Source organism: Salmo trutta, chromosome 9 (assembly GCF_901001165.1).
Source record: "Salmo trutta chromosome 9, fSalTru1.1, whole genome shotgun sequence".
NCBI lineage: Eukaryota > Metazoa > Chordata > Actinopteri > Salmoniformes > Salmonidae > Salmo > Salmo trutta.
In genome coordinates this window covers 47,214,022-47,236,880 of record NC_042965.1, presented here as the reverse complement: position 1 = coordinate 47,236,880, position 22,859 = coordinate 47,214,022, and the positions used below count along the sequence as shown (strand labels likewise).

The 22,859-nt window shown below is 43.8% G+C and overlaps 1 pseudogene; it reads left to right on the top strand.

Annotated features, from left to right (window-relative positions):
• The window catches only part of LOC115200675 (methylcrotonoyl-CoA carboxylase beta chain, mitochondrial-like), a 31,257-nt pseudogene extending 13,140 nt beyond the window's left edge, over nucleotides 1-18,117 (top strand).
• Nucleotides 18,118-22,859: the final 4,742 nt, after the last annotated feature.

Here is a 22,859-nt window from a genome sequence, read left to right as displayed (position 1 = left end):
GAGGGAACACAGTGTATTGTAGATATGTGGTAGTAGAGTAGGGGCCTGAGGGAACACAGTGTATTGTAGATATGTGGTAGTAGAGTAGGGGTCTGAGGGAACACAGTGTATTGTAGATATGTGGTAGTGGTGGAGTAGGGGTCTGAGGGAACACAGTGTATTGTAGATATGTGGTAGTAGAGTAGTGGTCTGAGGGAACACAGTGTATTGTAGATATGTGGTAGTAGAGTAGGGGCCTGAGGGAACACAGTGTATTGTAGATATGTGGTAGTAGAGTAGGGGCCTGAGGGAACACAGTGTATTGTAGATATGTGGTAGTAGAGTAGTGGTCTGAGGGAACACAGTGTATTGTAGATATGTGGTAGTAGAGTAGGGGCCTGAGGGAACACAGTGTATTGTAGATATGTGGTAGTGGTGGAGTAGGGGCCTGAGGGAACACAGTGTATTGTAGATATGTGGTAGTGGTGGAGTAGGGGCCTGAGGGAACACAGTGTATTGTAGATATGTGGTAGTGGTGGAGTAGGGGTCTGAGGGAACACAGTGTATTGTAGATATGTGGTAGTGGTGGAGTAGGGGCCTGAGGGAACACAGTGTATGTAGATATGTGGTAGTGGTGGAGTAGGGGCCTGAGGGAACACAGTGTATTGTAGATATGTGGTAGTGGTGGAGTAGGGGCCTGAGGGAACACAGTGTATTGTAGATATGTGGTAGTGGTGGAGTAGGGGCCTGAGGGAACACAGTGTATTGTAGATATGTGGTAGTGGTGGAGTAGGGGCCTGAGGGAACACAGTGTATTGTAGATATGTGGTAGTGGTGGAGTAGGGGCCTGAGGGAACACAGTGTATTGTAGATATGTGGTAGTGGTGGAGTAGGGGCCTGAGGGAACACAGTGTATTGTAGATATGTGGTAGTGGTGGAGTAGGGGCCTGAGGGAACACAGTGTATTGTAGATATGTGGTAGGGTTGGAGTAGGGGCCTGAGGGAACACAGTGTATTGTAGATATGTGGTAGTGGTGGAGTAGGGGTCTGAGGGAACACAGTGTATTGTAGATATGTGGTAGTGGTGGAGTAGGGGCCTGAGGGAACACAGTGTATTGTAGATATGTGGTAGTGGTGGAGTAGGGGCCTGAGGGAACACAGTGTATTGTAGATATGTGGTAGTAGAGTAGGGGCCTGAGGGAACACAGTGTATTGTAGATATTTGGTAGTAGAGTAGGGGCCTGAGGGAACACAGTGTATTGTAGATATGTGGTAGTGGTGGAGTAGGGGCATGAGGGAACACAGTGTATTGTAGATATATGGTACTAGAGTAGGGGCCTAAGGGAACACAGTGTATTGTAGATATGTGGTAGTAGAGTAGTGGGTCTGAGGGAACACAGTGTATTGTAGATATGTGGTAGTAGAGTAGGGGCCTGAGGGAACACAGTGTATTGTAGATATGTGGTAGTAGAGTAGGGGCCTGAGGGAACACAGTGTATTGTAGATATGTGGTAGTAGAGTAGGGGGTCTGAGGGAACACAGTGTATTGTAGATATGTGGTAGTAGAGTAGGGGCCTGAGGGAACACAGTGTGTTGTGAAATCTGGGAATGTAATGTTTTTAAAATTGTATAAACTGCCTTAATGTTGCTGGACCCCAGGAAGAGTAGCTGGTGCTTTGGCAGGAACTAGTGGGGATCCATAATAAATCCCAGGAAGAATAGCTGCTGCCTTGACAGGAACTAATGGGGATCCATAATAAATACAAATACAGCATTGGTCTTTTCTGTGGTGGTAAAAAATACTCAATTGTCAAAGTAAATGCTTTACATCAAACTCCAAATATTAAGCAAACCAGACAGCACAATTTTGTTTTTTTTAAATTTATTTACGGACAGACGGCCATACTCCAACACTAGGACATAATTTACAAACGCAGTATGTGTGTTTAGTGAGTCCTCCAGATCAGAGGCAGTAGGGATGACCAGGGATGTTCTCTGTTTAGTGAGTCCTCCAGATCAGAGGCAGTAGGGATGACCAGGGATGTTCTCTGTTTAGTGAGTCCTCCAGATCAGAGGCAGTAGGGATGACCAGGGATGTTCTCTGTTTAGTGAGTCCTCCAGATCAGAGGCAGTAAGGATGACCAGGGATGTTCTCTGTTAGTGAGTCCTCCAGATCAGAGGCAGTAGGGATGACCAGGGATGTTCTCTGTTTAGTGAGTCCTCCAGATCAGAGGCAGTAGGGATGACCAGGGATGTTCTCTGTTTAGTGAGTCCTCCAGATCAGAGGCAGTAGGGATGACCAGGTGTTCTATTAATAGGTGCCGGTATTGGACCTAATTGCTGTCCTGTCTGAGCATTCAAAATGTAACTTTTTGGTGTCATGGAAAATATATGGAGTAAAAAGTACATCTATTCTTTAGGAATGTAGTGGGGTAAAAGTTGTCAGAAATATAAATAGTAAAAAAAAAATACCAAAAAGTATTTTTTTTATTTAAATACTTTCCACCACTGGGTTCTTCTATTAGTCAGTATGACGCAGGTCCTAAATGGCCTAATGTCTACAATGTCTCACCTTTCCTCTAAAAAGATCAGGTTCGTTACACTGTGAAGGTGCTACCCAGAACCTGACAGGGTTCTCCGGCTGTCCCCCATAGAGGAATAACTCTTTGGAGAGCCCTTTTTGGTGCCAGCTAGGAACACTTCTGGGTTCCATGTAGAATCCTTTTTACATGGGTTCTACCTGGAACTGTATGAGTTAGGTATGGTAGGTACTGTATGGTAGGTACTGTATGGTATGGTAGGTACTGTATGGTAGGTACTGTATGGTAGGTACTGTATGGTATGAGTTAGGTATGGTAGGTACTGTATGGTAGGTACTGTATGGTATGAGTTAGCTATGGTAGGTACTGTATGGTATGGTAGGTACTGTATGGTACCATGGAGCAGATATCAGTATGATATTGGTTAGGTCTGGTTCCTCTATCCAGTGTTGATCCATGTTTGTTTCATGTTTCCTGTCCCACAGGAAGTCAGGTGTAACAGACCACTACGCTCTAGACGATAGCCACGCCCTTCACCTGGCTCGCAAGGCAGTCCGCAACCTCAACTACACCAAGAACATACAGGTGGGTTATAACCTCAACATACAGGTGGGTTATAACCTCAACATACACCAAGAACATACAGGTGGGTTATAACCTCAACATACAGGTGGGTTATAACCTCAACATACACCAAGAACATAGTCACTGCTTTGATGTTTGCAGAGAACGACAGAGTGTTGCCCAGGGTCACGCCAAGGTTCTTTGAACTCTGGGAGAGGGGGGGACACTGTGGAGTTGTGAACCGTGATGGAGAGGCCTTGGAGCGGGCAGGCCTTGGAGCGGGCAGGCCTTCCTGGGAAGAAGAGCAGCGCCATCTTGTTGATCTTGAGGTGGTGGGCCGACATCCAAGCTGAGATATCTGCCAGGCAGAGATGCATGTCGCCACCTGGGTGTCAGCAGGGGGGGGGGGGGTGGGGGGGGAGGAAAGAGGCTCTGTGACATAGAGAAGAGGCAGTCTTGGTTGAGTGACCGTCTTGAAGAGTGACCCGTCTTGAAGAGTGACCCGTCTTGAAGAGTGACCCATCTTGAAGAGTGACCCGTCTGAAGAGTGACCCGTCTTGAAGCCTGACTGGTTAGGGGTCCAGAAGATCATTCTGAGAGAGTTGACCAGAGACAGAACGGCTCAAGTGTTTTTGGAAAGAAAATATAAACCCCAACCAAAATATAGACGGCATTACAGGTCTATCGTTTTTTGATGTCAAAGGAGTTGTTGGTTTCTTGTGTAGCTAATGTTGTTCGATTTTATTTTTCATTTCTTTTCTCAGAAAAAACAATTATGAAAGAAAAAGAGATTTGGTCATTGAAACATGTAGGTAGTTTGTTGCTCTTCTCCTCTTCCTGCCCCTCTATTGACGTGATGTTATGGACCTGGTGTGTTGCCAGGTGACCACTGAGCCCCCCGAGGCTCCTCTCTACCCAGCTGAGGAGCTGTATGGCATCGTAGGAGCCAACCTCAAACGCAACTTTGATGTCAGAGAGGTACTTCCCCACGTTTTTATTAAATGTATTTTATTACGGGAGTCCAAGGGGAATGGATGAGCTAAACAAATTGTACTAGTTCATTGTTATTATTATTGTTATTATGGGAGTCCAAGGGGAATGGATGAGCTAAAACAATATGGTACTAGTTCATTGTTATTATATTGTTATTATTATTGTTATTATGGGAGTCCAAGGGGAATGGATGAGCTAAAACAATATTGTACTAGTTCATTGTTATTATTATTGTTATTATTATTGTTATTACGGGAGTCCCAAGGGGAATGGATGAGCCTAAAACAATATTGTACTGTTCATTGTTATTATTATTGTTATTATTATTGTTATTATGGGAGGTCCAAGGGGAATGAATGAGCTAAAACAATATTGTACTAGTCATTGTTATTATTATTGTTATTATTATTGTTATTATGGGAGTCCAAGGGGAATGGATGAGCTAAAACAATATTGTACTAGTTCCATGTTATTATTATTGTTATATTATTGTTATTATGGGAGTCAAGGGGAATGGATGAGCTAAAACAATATTGTACTGTTCATTTTTATTATTATGTTGTATTATTATTGTGTATTGTTATTATGGGAGTCCAAGGGGAATGGATGAGCTAAAACCCATTGTACTGGTTCATTGTTATTATTAATGTTATTATTATTGTTATTATGGGGGTCCAAGGGGAATGGATGAGCTAAAACCCCTATTGTTACTGGTTCATTGTTATTATTATTGTTATATGGGGGTCCATGTCCCAGAGGGGCATTTTAAATGGACGGTTAGGTTGTGTTTATAATATATCTATCTGTGTTCTACTGGTGTGATTGCCAGGTGATAGCCAGGATTGTCGATGGCAAGCCGGTTTGATGAGTTCAAAGCATTTACGGAGATACAGTGGTCACAGGTGAGTACTAGGCTGGTCACTATCAGTTTCTACTACCTGGGGGTTTAGGCTTGGTCACTATTCGTTTCTACTACCTGGGGGTTTAGGCTGGTCCTATCAGTTTCTACTACCTGGGGGTTTAGGCTGGTCCCTATCAGTTTCTTACTACCCTGGGGGTTTAGGCTGGTCACTATCAGTTTCTACTACCTGGGTGTTTAGGCTGGTTACTCAGTTTCTACTACTGGGGGTTTAGGGCTGGTCACTATCAGTTTCTACTACCTGGGGGTTTAGGCTGGTCCCTCTCAGTTTCTACTACCTGGGGGTTAGGCTGGTCACTATCAGTTTCTACTACCTGGGGGTTTAGGCTGGTCACTATCAGTTTCTACTACCTGGGGGTTTAGGCTGGTCACTATCAGTTTCTACTACCTGGGGGTTTAGGCTGGTCACTATCAGTTTCTACTACCTGGGGGGTTTAGGCTGGTCACTATCAGTTTCTACTACCTGGGGGTTTAGGCTGGTCACTATCAGTTTCTACTACCTGGGGGTTTAGGCTGGTCACTATCAGTTTCTACTACCTGGGGGTTTAGGCTGGTCACTATCAGTTTCTACTACCTGGGGGTTTAGGCTGGTCACTATCAGTTTCTACTACCTGGGGGTTTATACTGCCTGGGGTTTAGGCTGGTCACTATCAGTTTCTACTACCTGGGGGTTTTATACTGCCTGGGGTTGGGGGTTTTTGCTGCTGGGGTTGGGGGTTTATACTGCCTGGGGTTGGGGTTTATACTGCCTGGGGTGGGGGTTTATACTGCCTGGGGTTATACTGCCTGGGGTTGGGGGTTTATACTGCCTGGGGTTATACTGCCTGGGGTTGGGGGGTTTATACTGCCTGGGTTTATACTGCCTGGGGTTGGGGGTTTATACTGCCTGGGGATGGGGGTTTATACTGCCGGGGTTGGGGGTTTATACTGCCTGGGGTTGGGGGTTGATACTGCCTGGGGTTGGGGTTTATACTGCCTGGGGTTGGGGATTTATACTGCCTGGGGTTGGGGGTTTATATCTGGGGATGGGGGTTTATACTGCCTGGGGATGGGGGTTTTACTGCCTGGGGATGGGGGGGTTTATACTGCTGGGGATGGGGGTTTATACTGCCTGGGGTTGGGGGTTTACTGCCTGGGGTTGGGGGTTTATACTGCCTGGGGTTGGGGTTTATACTGCCTGGGGTTTATACTGCCTGGGGTTTATACTGCCTGGGGTTTATACTGCCTGGGGTTGGGGGTTTATACTGCCTGGGGTTGGGGGTTATACTGCTGGGGTTTATACTGCCTGGGGTTTATACTGCCTGGGGTTTATACTGCCTGGGGTTGGGGGTTTTATACTGCCTGGGGTTGGGGTTTATACTGCCTGGGGTTGGGGTTTATACTGCCTGGGGTTTATACTGCCTGGGGTTGGGGGTTTATACTGCCTGGGGTTGGGGGTTATACTGCCTGGGGTTGGGGTTTATACTGCCTGGGGTTTATACTGCCTGGGGTTTATACTGCCTGGGGTTTATACTGCCTGGGGTTTATACTGCCTGGGGTTTATACTCCCTGGGGTTGGGGGTTTATACTGCCTGGGGTTGGGGTTTATACTGCCTGGGGTTTATACTGCCTGGGGTTTATACTCCCTGGGGTTTATACTGCCTGGGGTTGGGGTTGGGGTTTATACTACCTGGGGTTGGGGTTTATACTGCCTGGGGTTGGGGTTTATACTCCCTGGGGTTTATACTCCCTGGGGTTTATACTGCCTGGGGTTGGGGTTTATACTGCCTGGGGTTGGGGTTTATACTGCCTGGGGTTGGGGGTTTATACTGCCTGGGGTTGGGGTTTATACTGCCTGGGGTTTATACTGCCTGGGGTTTATACTGCCTGGGGTTGGGGGTTTATACTACCTGGGGTTTATACTGCCTGGGGTTGGGGTTATAACTGCCTGGGGTTTATAGCTGCCTGGGGTTGGGGTTATACTGCCTGGGTTTTCACTCCTGGGGTTTATACTCCATGGGGTTTATACTGCCTGGGGTTTGGGGTTTATAACTGCCTGGGGTTATACTGCCTGGGGTTTATACTGCTGGGGTGTATACTGCCTGGGGTTATACTCCGGGGGTTATACTGCCTGGGGTTTATCTGCCTGGGGTTGGGGTTTATACTCCCTGGGGTTTATACTGCCTGGGGTTTATACTGCCTGGGGTAGGGTTGGTGAACCCCAAGTAGTCCTATTTTCCTCCCTTGCGCTGCAGCTCTCTACTTCCTCTGATACACTGATCTGTGAGGAGAAGGTGTTGTATGTGTTGGTGAAGCGTATAACCACTCATGTCATAGCTGGCTCCTTAGCTAAGGCGTCATTACGACGAAGGAAGTTTTGCTACAGCGTTTAGTGAACTAAGCGAGAACACTTACTTGCCAGCACATGCTTTTGATCGCCGCAACGGTAGTTGGCGCCTACGCATAGCCTACAGTAAGCTAGGACTATTATATTACATCCAGTAATTTAATTATTCCAAATTTTTTGCCCCAACAAAATTAAGAAAAAGACAGTTTACCTTTTCACTGGACTATCCCCATAAAGACAGCTATTAATTAGAATCATGCCTCTAAATTTAACCGAGAAAAATGTGTGTCATTGAGGACCACCTCAATTTCATTTTAGGATCAAACACAAGACTACTGTGTTGGCTACATTGTATCATATCATTTAAAACTCTTATGTTTCAGGAAATGGCAGTTACAGGTTTTTAAAAAATGCTAAATGCTCCAACTTCTGAAGGGGAAATTGACTGACTCCTTCCTGATCTTCCCCTTGTCACCCTAAGGCCTACATTAGAACCAACAAATCTTAGGGAGAGCCCTGATTTACATTTAAACGTTTAACATTTAACTATATATAAAAGGTATGTGGACATGCCTTCAAATTAGTGGATTCGGCTATTTCAAATCAAATTTGTCACGTTTGCCGAATGCAACAAGTGTAGACCTTACCATGAAATGCTTACTTACAAGCCCTTAAACAACAATGCAGTTCAATAAATAGAGTTAAGATTTCCTAAATAAAGTAAAAAATATAATAAAAAGTAACACAACTTGAAACTCTACCCGCCCCGTTGATTTGAATGGGGGCCTGTTCGGCCCTCCTTTTCCTGTAGTCCATGATCAGCTCCTTTGTCTTGCTCACGTTGAGGAAGAGGTTGTTATGCTGGCACCACACTTGCCAGGTCTCTGACCTCCTCCCTATAGGCTGTCTCATCGTTGTCGGTGACCAGGCCTACCACTGTTGTGTCGTCTGCAAACTTAATGATGGTGTGGAGTCGTGCCCGGCCGTGCAGTCATGAGTGAACAGGGAGTACAGAAGGGGACTGAGCACGCACCCCTGAGGGGCAACGTGTTGAGGATCAGCATGGTGGAAGTGTTGTTACCTACCCTCACCACCTGGGGGCAGCCCTTCAGGAAGTCCAGGATCCAGTTGCAAAGGGAGGTGTTTAGTCCCAGGGTCTTTAGCTTAGTGATGAGCTTTGAAGGGCATTATGGTGTTGAATGCTGAGCTGAGGTCAATGAATAGCATTCTCATATAGGTATTCCTCTTGTCCAGATGGGAAAGGGCAGTGAGGAGTGCAATAGAGATTGCATCATCTGTGGATCTGTTGGGGTGGTATGCGAATTGGAGTGGGTCCAGGGTTTCTGGGATGATGGTGTTGATGTGAGCTTGACCAGCCTTTCAAAGCCCTTCATGGCTACCGACGTGAGTGCTACGGGGCGGTAATAATTTAGGCAGGTTACCTTCGCTTTCTTGGGAACAGGGACTACGGACTTGGTCAGGGAGAGGTTGAAATGTCAGTGAAGACACTTGCCAGTTGGTCCGTGCATGCTCTGAGTACACGTCTCGGTAATCCCTCTGGCCCCGCGGCCTTGTGAATGTTTAAAGGTCTTGCTCACATCGGCTATGGAGAGCGTGATCAACAGTCGTCCGGAACAGCTGGTGCTCTAATGCATGCTTCAGTGTTGCTTGCCTCGAAGCGAGCATAAAAGTATTTAACTCGTCTGGTAGGCTCGCGTCACTGGGCAGCTCGCGGCTGGGTTTCCCTTTGTAGCCCGTAATAGTTTGCAAGCCCTGCCACGTGACGAGCGTCAGAGCCGGTGTAGGATTTAATCTTAGTTCTGCATTGACGCTTCGCTTGTTTGATGGTTCGTCTGAGGGCGTAGTGGGATATCTTATAAGCGTTCGGATTACTGTCCCGCTCCTTGAACGCGGCAGCTCTAGCCTTTAGTTCGGTGCGGATGTTGCCTGTAATCCATTGCTTCTGGTTGGGAAATGTATGTACGGTAGGGACGTTGTCAATGCACTTATTGATGAAGCCGGTGACTGAGGTGGTATACTGCTCAATGGATGAATCCCGGAACATATTCCAGTCTGGGCGAAACAGTCCTGTAGCATCCATCGTCTGACCACTTCTGTATTGAGCGAGTCACTGCTACTTCCTGCTTTAGTTTTTGATAGAATTATGGTCAGATTTGCCAAATGGAGGGCAAGGGAGAGCTTTGTATGCGTCTCTGTGTTTGGAGTTCAGCCACACCTGTTGGTGACAGGTGTATAAATCGAGTACACCGCCATGCAATCTCCATTGACAAACATTGTCGGTAGAATGACCTTACTGAAGTGCTCAGTGACTTTCAACGTGGCACCGTCATAGGATGCCACCTTTTCAACAAATCAGTTCGTCAAATTTCTGCCCTGCTAGAGCTGCCCCGGTCAACTGTAAGGGCTGTTATTGTGAAGTGGAAACGTCTAGGAGCAACAACTGATCATCCGTGAAGTGGTAGGACACACAAGCTCACAGAACGGGACCGCCGAGTGTTGAAGCGAATAAAAATCATCTGTCCTCGGTTGCATCACTCACTACTGAATTCTAAACTGCCTCTGGAACCAACGTCAGCACAAGAACTGTTTGTTGGGAGCTTCATGAAATGGGTTTCCGTGGCCGAGCAGGTGCACGCCTAAGATCTCCATGCGTAATGCCAAGCGTCGGCTGGAGTGGCGTAAAGCTCGCCGCCATTGGACTCTGGAGCAGTGGAAACTCGTTCTCTGGAGTAATGAATCGCTCTTCAATATCTGGCAGTCTGACAGACAAATCTGGGTTTGGCGGATGCCAGGAGAGCACTATTTGCCTCAATGCATCGTGCCAACTGTAAAGTTTGGTGGAGGAGGAATAATGGTCTGGGGCTGTTTTCCTTAGTTCCAGTGAAGGGAAATCTTAACACTACAGCATACAATGACATTCTAGACAATTCTGTGCTTCCAAATTTGTGGCAACAGTTTGGGGGAGGCCCTTTCCTGTTTCAGCATGACAATGCCCCCGTGCACAAAGCGAGGTCCATACAGAAATGGTTTGTCAAGATCGGTGTGGAAGAACTTGACTGGCCTGCACAGAGCCCTGACCAATATTAATGACCATGATTTTGGAATGAGATATTGGACTAGCAGGTGTCCACATACTTTTAGTCATGTGGTGAACATCTACAGTACAGAACCTTAAAATACATCCAGTATGTGGATATAACCCTGCATGTCTTGAGAGAATGCTTTGTGTTGTTGAAGTACAGGTGTGGTGTTGAAGTACAGGTGTGGTTAGACCTGTGTGTTGTTGAAGTACAGGTGTGTTGTTGAAGTACAGGTGTGATTAGACCTGTGTGTCGTTGAAGTACGGGTGTGGTTAATTCCGTCTCCTGTCTGTTCCCAGGGTTCTCCAGGATATTTGGGTACCCTGTTGGAATCATTGGTAACAACGGAGTCCTGTTCTCAGAGTCTGCTAAGAAAGTAAGTTTACGCAGGTTGAGGAAGTTGATCTGACACATGATTATAGACTAGGATCTTTTTAATTCACAGTAAATCACTATGTACATAATGAGTTCTGCATTACTGCGTTCCAGGCAACTCATTTCATAGAGTTATGCTGTCAAAGAAATATTCCACTTATCTTTCTACAAAACATCACGGGTAAGTACAGACGAGATTGATTCCTTCTACAAGACATGGCTGGCAGGGTGTATGAAGTTCAATGTTTAATTTTTTTGTTTTGTGTTCTGACCCTGTGTCACTCTCACTCTCTGTCCTCCTGTCCCTGTCCTCCCCCCTCTCTCTCTCTGTCCCTGTCCTCCCTCTCTGTTCCTGTCCTCTCTCTCTGTCCCTGTCCTCTCTCTCTGTCCCTGTCCTCCCCCTCTCTCTCTGTCCTCCCCCTCTCTCTCTGTCCCTGTCCTCCTCTCCCTCTGTCCTCCTCTCCCTCTGTCCCTGTCCTCCCCCTTCTCTGTCCCTGCCCTCCCCCCTCTCTCTCTCTCTGTCCCTGTCCTCCCCCTCTCTCTCTCTGTCCCTGTCCTCCCCCTCTCTCTCTGTCCCTGTCCTCCTCTCCCTCTCCCTGTCCTCCTCTCCCTCTGTCCTCCTCTCCCTCTGTCCCTGTCCTCCCCCTTCTCTGTCCCTGCCCTCCCCCCTCTCTCTGTCCCTGTCCTCCCCTCTCTCTCTCTCTCTGTCCCTGTCCTCCCCCTCTCTGTCTCTCTCTGCAGGCTTCATGGTGGGCAGGGAGTACGAGGCAGGTGGCATCGCCAAGGACGGGGCTAAGATGGTCACAGCGGTTGCGTGTGCCAACGTGCCCAAGATCACGGTGATCATCGGCGGCTCGTATGGAGCGGGCAACTACGGCATGTGTGGCAGAGCTTACAGGTATACCCTACACACTACATAGTATACCCTTCATACTACATAGTATACCCTACACACTACATAATATACCTACACACTGCATAGTATACCCTACACCACTGCATCGCATACCCTACACACTACATAGTATACCCTACACACTACATAGTAAACCCTACACACTACATAGTATACCCTTCACACTGCATAGTATACCCTACACACTACATAGTATACCCTACACACTACATAGTAAACCCTACACACTACATAGTATACCCTTCACACTGCATAGTATACCCTACACACTACATAGTATACCCTTCACACTGCATCGTATACCCTACACACTGCATAGTATACCCTTCACACTACATAGTATACCCTACACACTACATAGTATACCCTACACACTATAGTATACCCTACACACTGCATAGTATACCCTACACACTGCATAGTATACCCTACACACTGCATAGTATACCCTACACACTACATAGTATACCCTACATAGTATACCCTACACACTACTTAGTATACCCTACACACTACATAGTATACCCTACATAGTATACCCTACACACTACATAGTATACCCTACACACTACTCAGTATACCCTACACACTACATAGTACACCCGCCACACAAACATAGTATACCCGACACACTACATAGTGTACCCTACACATAGCGAGTATACACTATCTAGTATACCCTACACACACTACATAGTATACCCTACACACTACCTAGTGTACCCTACACACTACATAGTATACACTATCTAGTATACCCTACACACACTACCATAGTATACACTACATAGTATACACTACACACCACACACTACACAGTATACCCTACACACTACCGTAGTATACCCTACACACTACACTGTATACCTACAACACTACACTGTATACCCTACACACTACATAGTATACCCTACACACTACATAGTAATACCTTATACACTACATAGTATACCGCTATACACTACATAGTATACCCTACACACTACATAGTATACCCTACATAGTATACCCTACACACTACATAGTATACCCTAAAAACTACATAGTATACCCTACACACTACTTAGTATACCCTACAACTACATAGTTATACCCTACATAGTAGAACCCTACACAGTATACCCTACACACTACATAGTATACCCTACATAGTATACCCTACACGTATACCCTGCACACTACATAGTACCACCCGACACACTACATACACTACATAGTATACCCTACACACTACATAGTATACACTACATATTATATAGTATACCCTACACACACTACATAGTCCTACACTACATAGTATACCCTACACACTACATAGTATACACTACACACCACACCTACATAGTCCTACACTACATAGTATACCCTACACACTACATAGTATACACTACACACCACACACTACCTAGTATACCCTAACACACTACTTAGTATACCCTAACACACTACATAGTATACCCTACACACTACATAGTATACCCTACACACTACATAGTATACCCTACACACTACATAGTATACCCTAAAAACTACATAGTATACCCTACACACTACATAGTATACCCTACACACTACATAGTATACCCTACACACTACATCGTATACCCTACACACTACATCGTATACCCTACACACTAACATCGTATACCCTACACACTACATCGTATACCCTACACACTACATCGTATACCCTACACACTACATAGTATACCCTACATAGTATCACTATAGTATACACTACATGGTATTACCCTATACACTACATAGTATACCCTACATAGTATACCTACACACTACATAGTATACCCTACAGGTATCCCCTACCACAGTATTCCCTACACACTACATAGTATACCCTACCTAGTATACCCCTACATACTACATAGTACACCCGACACACTACATAGATACCCTACACACTTAGTATACCCTACACACTACATAGTATACCCTACATCGTATACCCTTAACAGTATACCCTACACACTACATAGTATACCCTACACAGTATCCCTACACAGTATACCCTAACACACTACATAGTACACCCGACACACTACATAGTATACCCTACACACTACATAGTATACACTACAACACTACATAGTATACCCTACATAGTATACCCTACACAGTATACCCTACACACTACATAGTACACCCGACACACTACATACACTACATAGTATACCCTACACACTACATAGTATACACTACATAGTATATAGTATACCCTACACACACTACATAGTATACACTACATAGTATACCCTACACACACTACATAGTATACACTACATAGTATACCCTACACACTACATAGTATACCCTACACACTACATAGTATACCCTACACACTACATAGTATACACTACATAGTATACACTACATAGTATACACGACATAGTATACCCTATACACTACATAGTATACCCTACACACTACCAAGTATACCCTACACACTACATAGTATACCCTACACACTACATCGTATACCCTACACACTACATCGTATACCCTACACACGACATCGTATACCCTACACACCTCTACACACTATACCCTACACACTACACCCTATACCCTACATCGTATACCCTACACACTACATCGTATACACTACATAGTATACCCTACACACTACATAGTATACCTTACACACTACATAGTATACCTTACACACTACATAGTATACCTTACACACTACATAGTATACCCTACACACTACATAGATACAGGTCTTAATGACAGGTCTTGTCAAGCTTACGGGTATATCCAATATGTGTTCCCCAACTTGTGGCCCGGGTGAGTTATCTGCCCCCCTACGTACTGAGCGAAAAATAAACAAGTGGAATTTTCATTGTTGGACATGAGAGTGTAAAAACACCAGGAAACTCAGCTCACAAGGGATTTTTAATTTACGTGTGTGTTCCCACACATAATAGAGACGGAAATGTAAAAGCAAGGTTTGAAATGATTTTGTTTTAGTCTAACATTTGTTTTGGGGATTCTTGCGGTCAATTTGAAGTCTAGAAAGTATTTGTAATTATGTTCTGGCACCCCGACCATCCATGCAAGAAAAACCCTACACACTAGCCTTCCCTGTAGCTCAGTTGGTAGAGCATGGTGTTTGCAACGCCAGGGTTGTGGTTCGATTCCCACGGGGGACCAGTACAGAAAGAAAATGTATGAAATGTATGCATTCACTACTGTAAGTCGCTCTGGATAAGAGCGTCTGCTGAATGACTAAAATGTAAACAAACAAAAAATAATGTAAATGTTTAAAAAATTGTCGTGCGACTGAATCTAGTTGATGATCCCCTGCCCTATATGGACAGAATATTTTACTGAAGGTTGGTCCTAGGATTAGGCCCTTCTTTCCTGGTAGCTAGAGGGACCTTTGGTTCCTCATGTACATTAGCAAGATGTCTCCTCCTCTGCTCCAGCCCCCGGTTTCTGTACATGTGGCCCAACTCCCGTATCTCTGTGATGGGTGGAGAGCAGGCTGCCACCGTCCTAGCTACCATCACTTAAGATCAGCGGACTAGAGAGGGCAAGGAGGTGAGTAATACTCCACCATACCCCAGTGGATTAACATCTAGACTAAAGACCAGCGAGGATAGGAGGTCAGTATTACTCCACCATACCCCAGTGGATTAACATCTAGACTAAAGACCAGCGAGGATAGGAGGTCAGTATTACTCCACCATACCCCAGTGGATTAACATCTAGACTAAAGACCAGCGAGGATAGGAGGTGAGTAATACTCCACCATACCCCAGTGGATTAACATCTAGACTAAAGACCAGCGAGGATAGGAGGTCAGTATTACTCCACCATACCCCAGTGGATTAACATCTAGACTAAAGACCAGCGAGGATAGGAGGTGAGTAATACTCCACCATACCCCAGTGGATTAACATCTAGACTAAAGACCAGCGAGGATAAGAGGTCAGTATTACTCCACCATACCCCAGTGGATTAACATCTAGACTAAAGACCAGCGAGGATAGGAGGTCAGTATTACTCCACCATACCCCAGTGGATTAACATCTAGACTAAAGACCAGCGGACTAGAGAGGATAGGAGGTCAGTATTACTCCACCATACCCCAGTGGATTAACATCTAGACTAAAGACCAGCGAGGATAGGAGGTCAGTATTACTCCACCATACCCCAGTGGATTAACATCTAGACTAAAGACCAGCGAGGATAGGAGGTCAGTATTACTCCACCATATCTCAGTGGGGTCCCCGTGGAGAGGTTTGGATCGACTGGGGGTCCCTGAGGGGAAGGTTGGATCAGGCTGATCTAGGCTGTTACAGGACTAATATAACCAATGTTTCTTGTTCAGTTCACAGCAGAGCAGGAGGCCGCCATGAAGGAACCCATCGTCAAACGGTTTGAAGAGGAAGGAAGCCCGTACTTCTCCAGCGCAAGGTGAGATATCAGCATCACCCAGTATATGATGCATGGTTCAAAAGGCGGTCTATGATGGCATTATTAATGTGCTTATAATGAATTATGAAGAGTATCTCAAATCAAATTTGATTTGTCCACATGCACCAAATACAACAGGTGTAGACCTACCAGTGAAATGCTGAATACAACAGGTGTAGTAGACCTCACAGTGAAATGCTGAATACAACAGGTGTAGTAGACCTTACAGTGAAATGCTGAATACAACAGGTGTAGTAGACCTCACAGTGAAATGCTGAATACAACAGGTATAGTAGACCTCACAGTGAAATGCTGAATACAACAGGTGTAGTAGACCTCACAGTGAAATGCTGAATACAACAGGTGTAGTAGACCTTACAGTGAAATGCTGAATACACAGGTGTAGTAGACCTCACAGTGAAATGCTGAATACAACAGGTGTAGTAGACCTCACAGTGAAATGCTGAATACAACAGGTGTAGTAGACCCCACAGTGAAATGCTGAATACAACAGGTGTAGTAGACCTTACAGTGAAATGCTGAATACAACAGGTTGTAGTAGACCTCACAGTGAAATACTGAATACAACAGGTTGTAGTAGACCTCACAGTGAAATGCTGAATACAACAGGTGTAGTAGACCTTACAGTGAAATGCTGAATACAACAGGTGTAGTAGACCTTACAGTGAAATGCTGAATACAACAGGTGTAGTAGACCTCACAGTGAAATGCTGAATACAACAGGTGTAGTAGACCTCACAGTGAAATGCTGAATACAACAGGTGTAGTAGACCTTACAGTGAAATGCTGAATACAACAGGTGTAGTAGACCTCACAGTGAAATGCTGAATAAAAGCACTTAACCAACAATGCAGTTAAAAAATAATAATAATAATAAAATCTATTGTGAGTTTTAGCGTATGTTTCCTTATCTTCCATGTTCTGTTTGTCTCTGCCCGTCTGTGTAGGCTATGGGATGACGGTATCATCGACCCGGCTGACACCCGTCTGGTTCTGGGAATGAGTCTCAGTGCTACACTCAATGCCCCGACACAGAGGACACGCTTCGGAGTGTTCCGGATGTAAACATCCACAGGACAGACTAAACATCCACGGGCCCACTAGAGGACAGACTAAACATCCACGGGCCCACTAGAGGACAGACTAAACATCCACAGGCCCACTAGAGGACAGACTAAACATCCACAGGCCCACTAGAGGACAGACTAAACATCCACGGGCCCACTAGAGGACAGACTAAACATCCACAGGCCCACTAGAGGACAGACTAAACATCCACGGGCCCACTAGAGGACAGACTAAACATCCACGGACCCACTAGAGGACAGACTCTGGAGCCAGTCTGTACTGTAGAGTCTACAAGGACTGTATCCTGTATGCGATGTCCCAAAATGGAACCCTATTCCCTATATAGTGCACTACTACCCCATGGGCCCTGGTCAAATGTAGCGCACTATGTAGGGAGGCATTTGGGACAATCATGAATTTTGTAGAACCAGTATATTGTACAACCCCAGGCAGTGTTGTCCGTAGTGTGTGTGTGTGGTGACTGACCATAGAAGAATAATTTGTTCTGGAAAAGCTATTAATTAAACTGTCAGCTTTGTTCAACTGTATCTGTATTCTGTAAGGGGGACATTCACACAACTCTGACTTCAGCATAAATCATTAATCAGTGTCAATAAGGAGACTTCTGATAAAGTCTGAGATAAGTAAGATAAGTAATCGAACCTCAAGTCAGAATACTAAGTGTCCTCCTTAATCACATTCAGTGCCTGTTACTCCTTCTGATATGGTCAAACATCAGGATTCATATCACATCGCCTCTGGGAGTCTCTTTCTAACTAACTGTTTTTAATTTGTTGTATGTTGCTTCAATTTTCTCCAGATTTGGATTACCGTTCTGGTGTTCACCAATTAAATGAATTGACCACACATGGAAACCTGTGTTTTTTTTTGTTTCATTATAATATTTACAGAAGCATTGTTTTCTCGATATCCTCACCAAATTAATAGTTTTTAATTGTTGAGGTTTTAGAACACTTGGTAACATGATTTGAAACAGCCTGTATTGATGCTGGTCAATGTTTGTTAAATCTCCATTTTATTTGATTGAAACAGAACAGTGAAATATATTAAATGATCATTGGGATATTAATTGAAAATGGTAACGTACTGTAGAATTTCAACGTGTCACAAGGACTTCCCAGTTAGCAATCGGGTGGTCGCTCTAACTTTTGCCACCTCTATCTCCTTCACCCTTACAGGGCACTCCAGGAACTCTGGGATCATGATCCCTACCACAAATTGCAACACCGTCGTCCTTCCTACACACCGTTCTTCAATATACTCCGTCTGTCTGTCCGTGAAACATGGCCAAATCCTTTACAGTTCTTACACTGCAGTGGTTTGGGGACTCTTACAGAGTATCTTACATAACCAAGCTTCACATGTGCAGGTATTTGCTCTTTATCAGAAACCAACAGGACCGACAGACTCTAATTTCCTTCAGTCACCCAGCAGGTCAGACGCCGAGCACCAGACGCCGAGCACCTGTGTTGGCTGAACCAGTGAGAGCTGGTCAAACTTTTAGCTTTTTGCCATTCTCAGTGCAGGAGGTACATAAAAGCCCTGAAATCCTTAGATCAGAGAAAGCCTGCAGGTCCTGATCTTCTTGATCCCTGCTTTTTAAATCTGGCAGTGGATTTCATAGCTGAACCACTTACATATCTGTTCAATCTAACCCTGGAATCTAATGAAATTCCAAAGATCTGGAAATCAGTATTTGACCTAACACTTTTGAAAAGGGGAGATCCAGTCTTATTAATAACTATAGGCCAATCTCAAAGCTGTCACCCCTGGTGAAAATACTTGAAACCCTTGTGAGTGACCAGCTAAAATAGTATATAAAAACTAACTCTATTTTATCAATGTACCAATCGGGTTTCAGGAAGAAGCACAGCACAATTACAGCAGCCATGAAGGTTTTAAATGATATCACTGAAGCTCTTGACAAAAAACAACACTGTCTCACTTTTTATTGATCTCTCTAAGGCTTTTGATACAGTTGATCATGCTATACTAAGGCAGAGATTGTCGAGTGTAGGTCTTTCAGAGCATACATGGTTTGTTAACTATCTGTCTGATAGAACTCAGTGCACTCAATTTGATGGGCTCATGTCTGTTAAATTGTCTGTTAATTGTCTGTCTGTAATGGTGTGCCCCAGGGCTCTGTACTGTTAATTGTCTGTCTGTAATGATGTGCCCCAGGGCTCTGTACTTGGTCCCCTCTCACTATTTACATAAATCATTTTGACAAAAATATGCAAAATGCGCAACTTCACTTTATGCTGATGATACTGTTATTTATTGTTGTGCCTCGTCTCACAAAAGCTTTCCAGAACTTGCAAACTGATTTTTATACTGTTCAACATACCATGTGTCAATTGAAGCTTATCCTCAACACTGACCTCTGAACCTTTTACCTATTACCTCCTATCAGGGCAAGGAGATTGATGCTGTAACCTCATATTAATATCTTGGAATTTTAATTGATGACGGCCTCTCTCTTTTAAAATGCATATTCAACAATTTACAAAACAATTGGAGCTGAAGTGGGATTTTATTTTAGGAATAAGGCCTGTTTTTCTTTTGAAGCCAGGAGGCTAGTATCAGCTACATTTATGCCTTTACTAGACTATGGGGATATTTTTATATATGAATGCTTCCACTCAGTGTTTGAGATCAATTGACACCCTTCACCATGGCACTCTGAGATTTATTTTAAACTGCAAAACCCTTACGCACCACTGCGCTTTATCTACCAGGGTTGGCTGGCCTTCTCTAGTCACTCGTAGGCTCAGGTTTATTTATTTATTTAACTAGCCAAGTCAGTGAAGAACAAATAAGAAGAAATCATTTTAGAATAGGTGAGATTTGGCTGTGGGTACTAGTGACGACCAGGAAGGATGTTAGCTAAGAAGAACTTCCTGTTTCAGTCTGTCCCGCTTCTTCTGTGGGTGGTTAGAGGTGTCGCCACCTACTGGCCGTTGGGATCAACTCTTTTCTTCAAGCGGTTAAGGGAGCGTCATTTATTACTAGGGAGGAACCGTTTGTATTGCCCAAAATATACAGTAGTTTATATTAAATCGTTCTCCGTTGCAATGGTAAAATGTAGGCTATTTGGGGCAAATCAATATATCATTAATTTACTTAAACTGTAAATTATTTGGTCAACATCCATCACTTTTTGTGCCATCGGCAATGATTGTAAATGGATTATATCAACATGTGTGGTTGTATTGTTTTTAAATTGGCTAATAAATTAAATCTAATTAAAATCCCAACAAATGTGAAGTATTTATAGAAACAACAAAAACATGTTGAAGCCTCTGGCTGGCTGTGGTTAGCTGGAAGGTGACAGGCCGAATTTGAGATGAGAGAAATTCTTTGCTATTGTCTTTGAAATGAAGTCATGGCTAAATGGCTGCCCAGGGTACCAGGATGTTCTCTTGATAAGTGTGTGAATTAGAACATTTTCCTGTCCTGCTAAGCATTCAAAATGTAACGAGTACTTTTGGGTGTCTGGGAAAATGTATGGAATAAAAAGTACATTTTCTTTAGGAATGTAGTGAAGCTAAAGTTCTCAAAAATATAAATAGTAAAGTACAGATACGACTTAAATAGTATTTTCACTTAAGTACTTCGCACCACCACAAACGGGGGTTTTGCTTCTGGAAGCTCAACCCGGAAGTGACGTGTTCCGGCACCGGGTTTCCACTAGATAACACAGCCACGTGTTATCTAGTGGAAACCCGGTGCCGGAACACGTCACTTCCGGGTTGAGCTTCCAGAAGCAAAACCCCCGTTTGTGGTGGTGCGAAGTACTTAAGTGAAATACTATTTAAGTCGTATCTGTACTTTACTATTTATATTTTTGAGAACTTTAGCTTCACTACATTCCTAAAGAAAATGTACTTTTTATTCCATACATTTTCCCAGACACCCAAAAGTACTCGTTACATTTTGAATGCTTAGCAGGACAGGAAAATGTTCTAATTCACACACTTATCAAGAGAACATCCCTGGTACCCTGGGCAGCCATTTAGCCATGACTTCATTTCAAAGACAATAGCAAAGAATTTCTCTCATCTCAAATTCGGCCTGTCACCTTCCAGCTAACCACAGCCAGCCAGAGGCTTCAACATGTTTTTGTTGTTTCTATAAATACTTCACATTTGTTGGGATTTTAATTAGATTTAATTTATTAGCCAATTTAAAAACAATACAACCACACATGTTGATATAATCCATTTACAATCATTGCCGATGGCACAAAAAGTGATGGATGTTGACCAAATAATTTACAGTTTAAGTAAATTAATGATATATTGATTATGCCCCAAAATAGCCTACATTTTACCATTGCAACGGAGAACGATTTAATATAAACTACTGTATATTTGGGGCAATACAAACGGTTCCTCCCTAGTAATAAATGACGCTCCCTTAACCGCTTGAAGAAAAGAGTTGATCCCAACGGCCAGTAGGTGGCGACACCTCTAACCACCACAGAAGAAGCGGGACAGACTGAACAGGAAGTTCTTCTTAGCTAACATCCTTCCTGGTCGTCACTAGTTACCACAGCCAAATCTCACCTATTTCTAAAATGATTTCTTCTTATTTGTTCTTCACTGACTTGGCTAGTTAAATAAATAAAATAAACCTGAGCCTACGAGTGACTAGAGAAGGCCAGCCAACCCTGGTATATAAAGCGCAGTGGTGCGTAAGGGTTTTGCAGTTTAAAATAAATCTCAGAGTGCCATGGTGAAGGGTGTCAATTGATCTCAAACACTGAGTGGAAGCATTCATATATAAAATATCCCCATAGTCTAGTAAAGGCATAAATGTAGCTGATACTAGCCTCCTGGCTTCAAAAGAAAAACAGGCCTTATTCCTAAAATAAAATCCCAACTTCAGCTCCAATTGTTTTGTAAATTGTTGAATATGCATTTTAAAAGAGAGGCCGTCATCAATTAAATTCCAAGATATTAATATGAGGTTACAGCATCAATCTCCTTGCCCTGATAGGAGGTAATAGGTAAAAGGTTCAGAGGTCAGTGTTGAGGATAAGCTTCAATTGACACATGGTATGTTGAACAGTATAAAAATCAGTTTGCAAGTTCTGGAAAGCTTTGTGAGACGAGGCACAACAATAAATAACAGTATCATCAGCATAAAAGTGAAGTTGCGCATTTTGCATATTTTGTCAAAATGATTTATGTAAATAGTGAGAGGGGACCAAGTACAGAGCCCTGGGGCACATCATTACAGACAGACAATTAACAGTACAGAGCCCTGGGGCACACCATTACAGACAGACAATTAACAGACAATTTAACAGACATGAGCCCATCAAATTGAGTGCACTGAGTTCTATCAGACAGATAGTTAACAAACCATGTATGCTCTGAAAGACCTACACTCGACAATCTCTGCCTTAGTATAGCATGATCAACTGTATCAAAGCCTTAGAGAGATCAATAAAAAGTGAGACAGTGTTGTTTTTTGTCAAGAGCTTCAGTGATATCATTTAAAACCTTCATGGCTGCTGTAATTGTGCTGTGCTTCTTCCTGAAACCCGATTGGTACATTGATAAAATAGAGTTAGTTTTTATATACTATT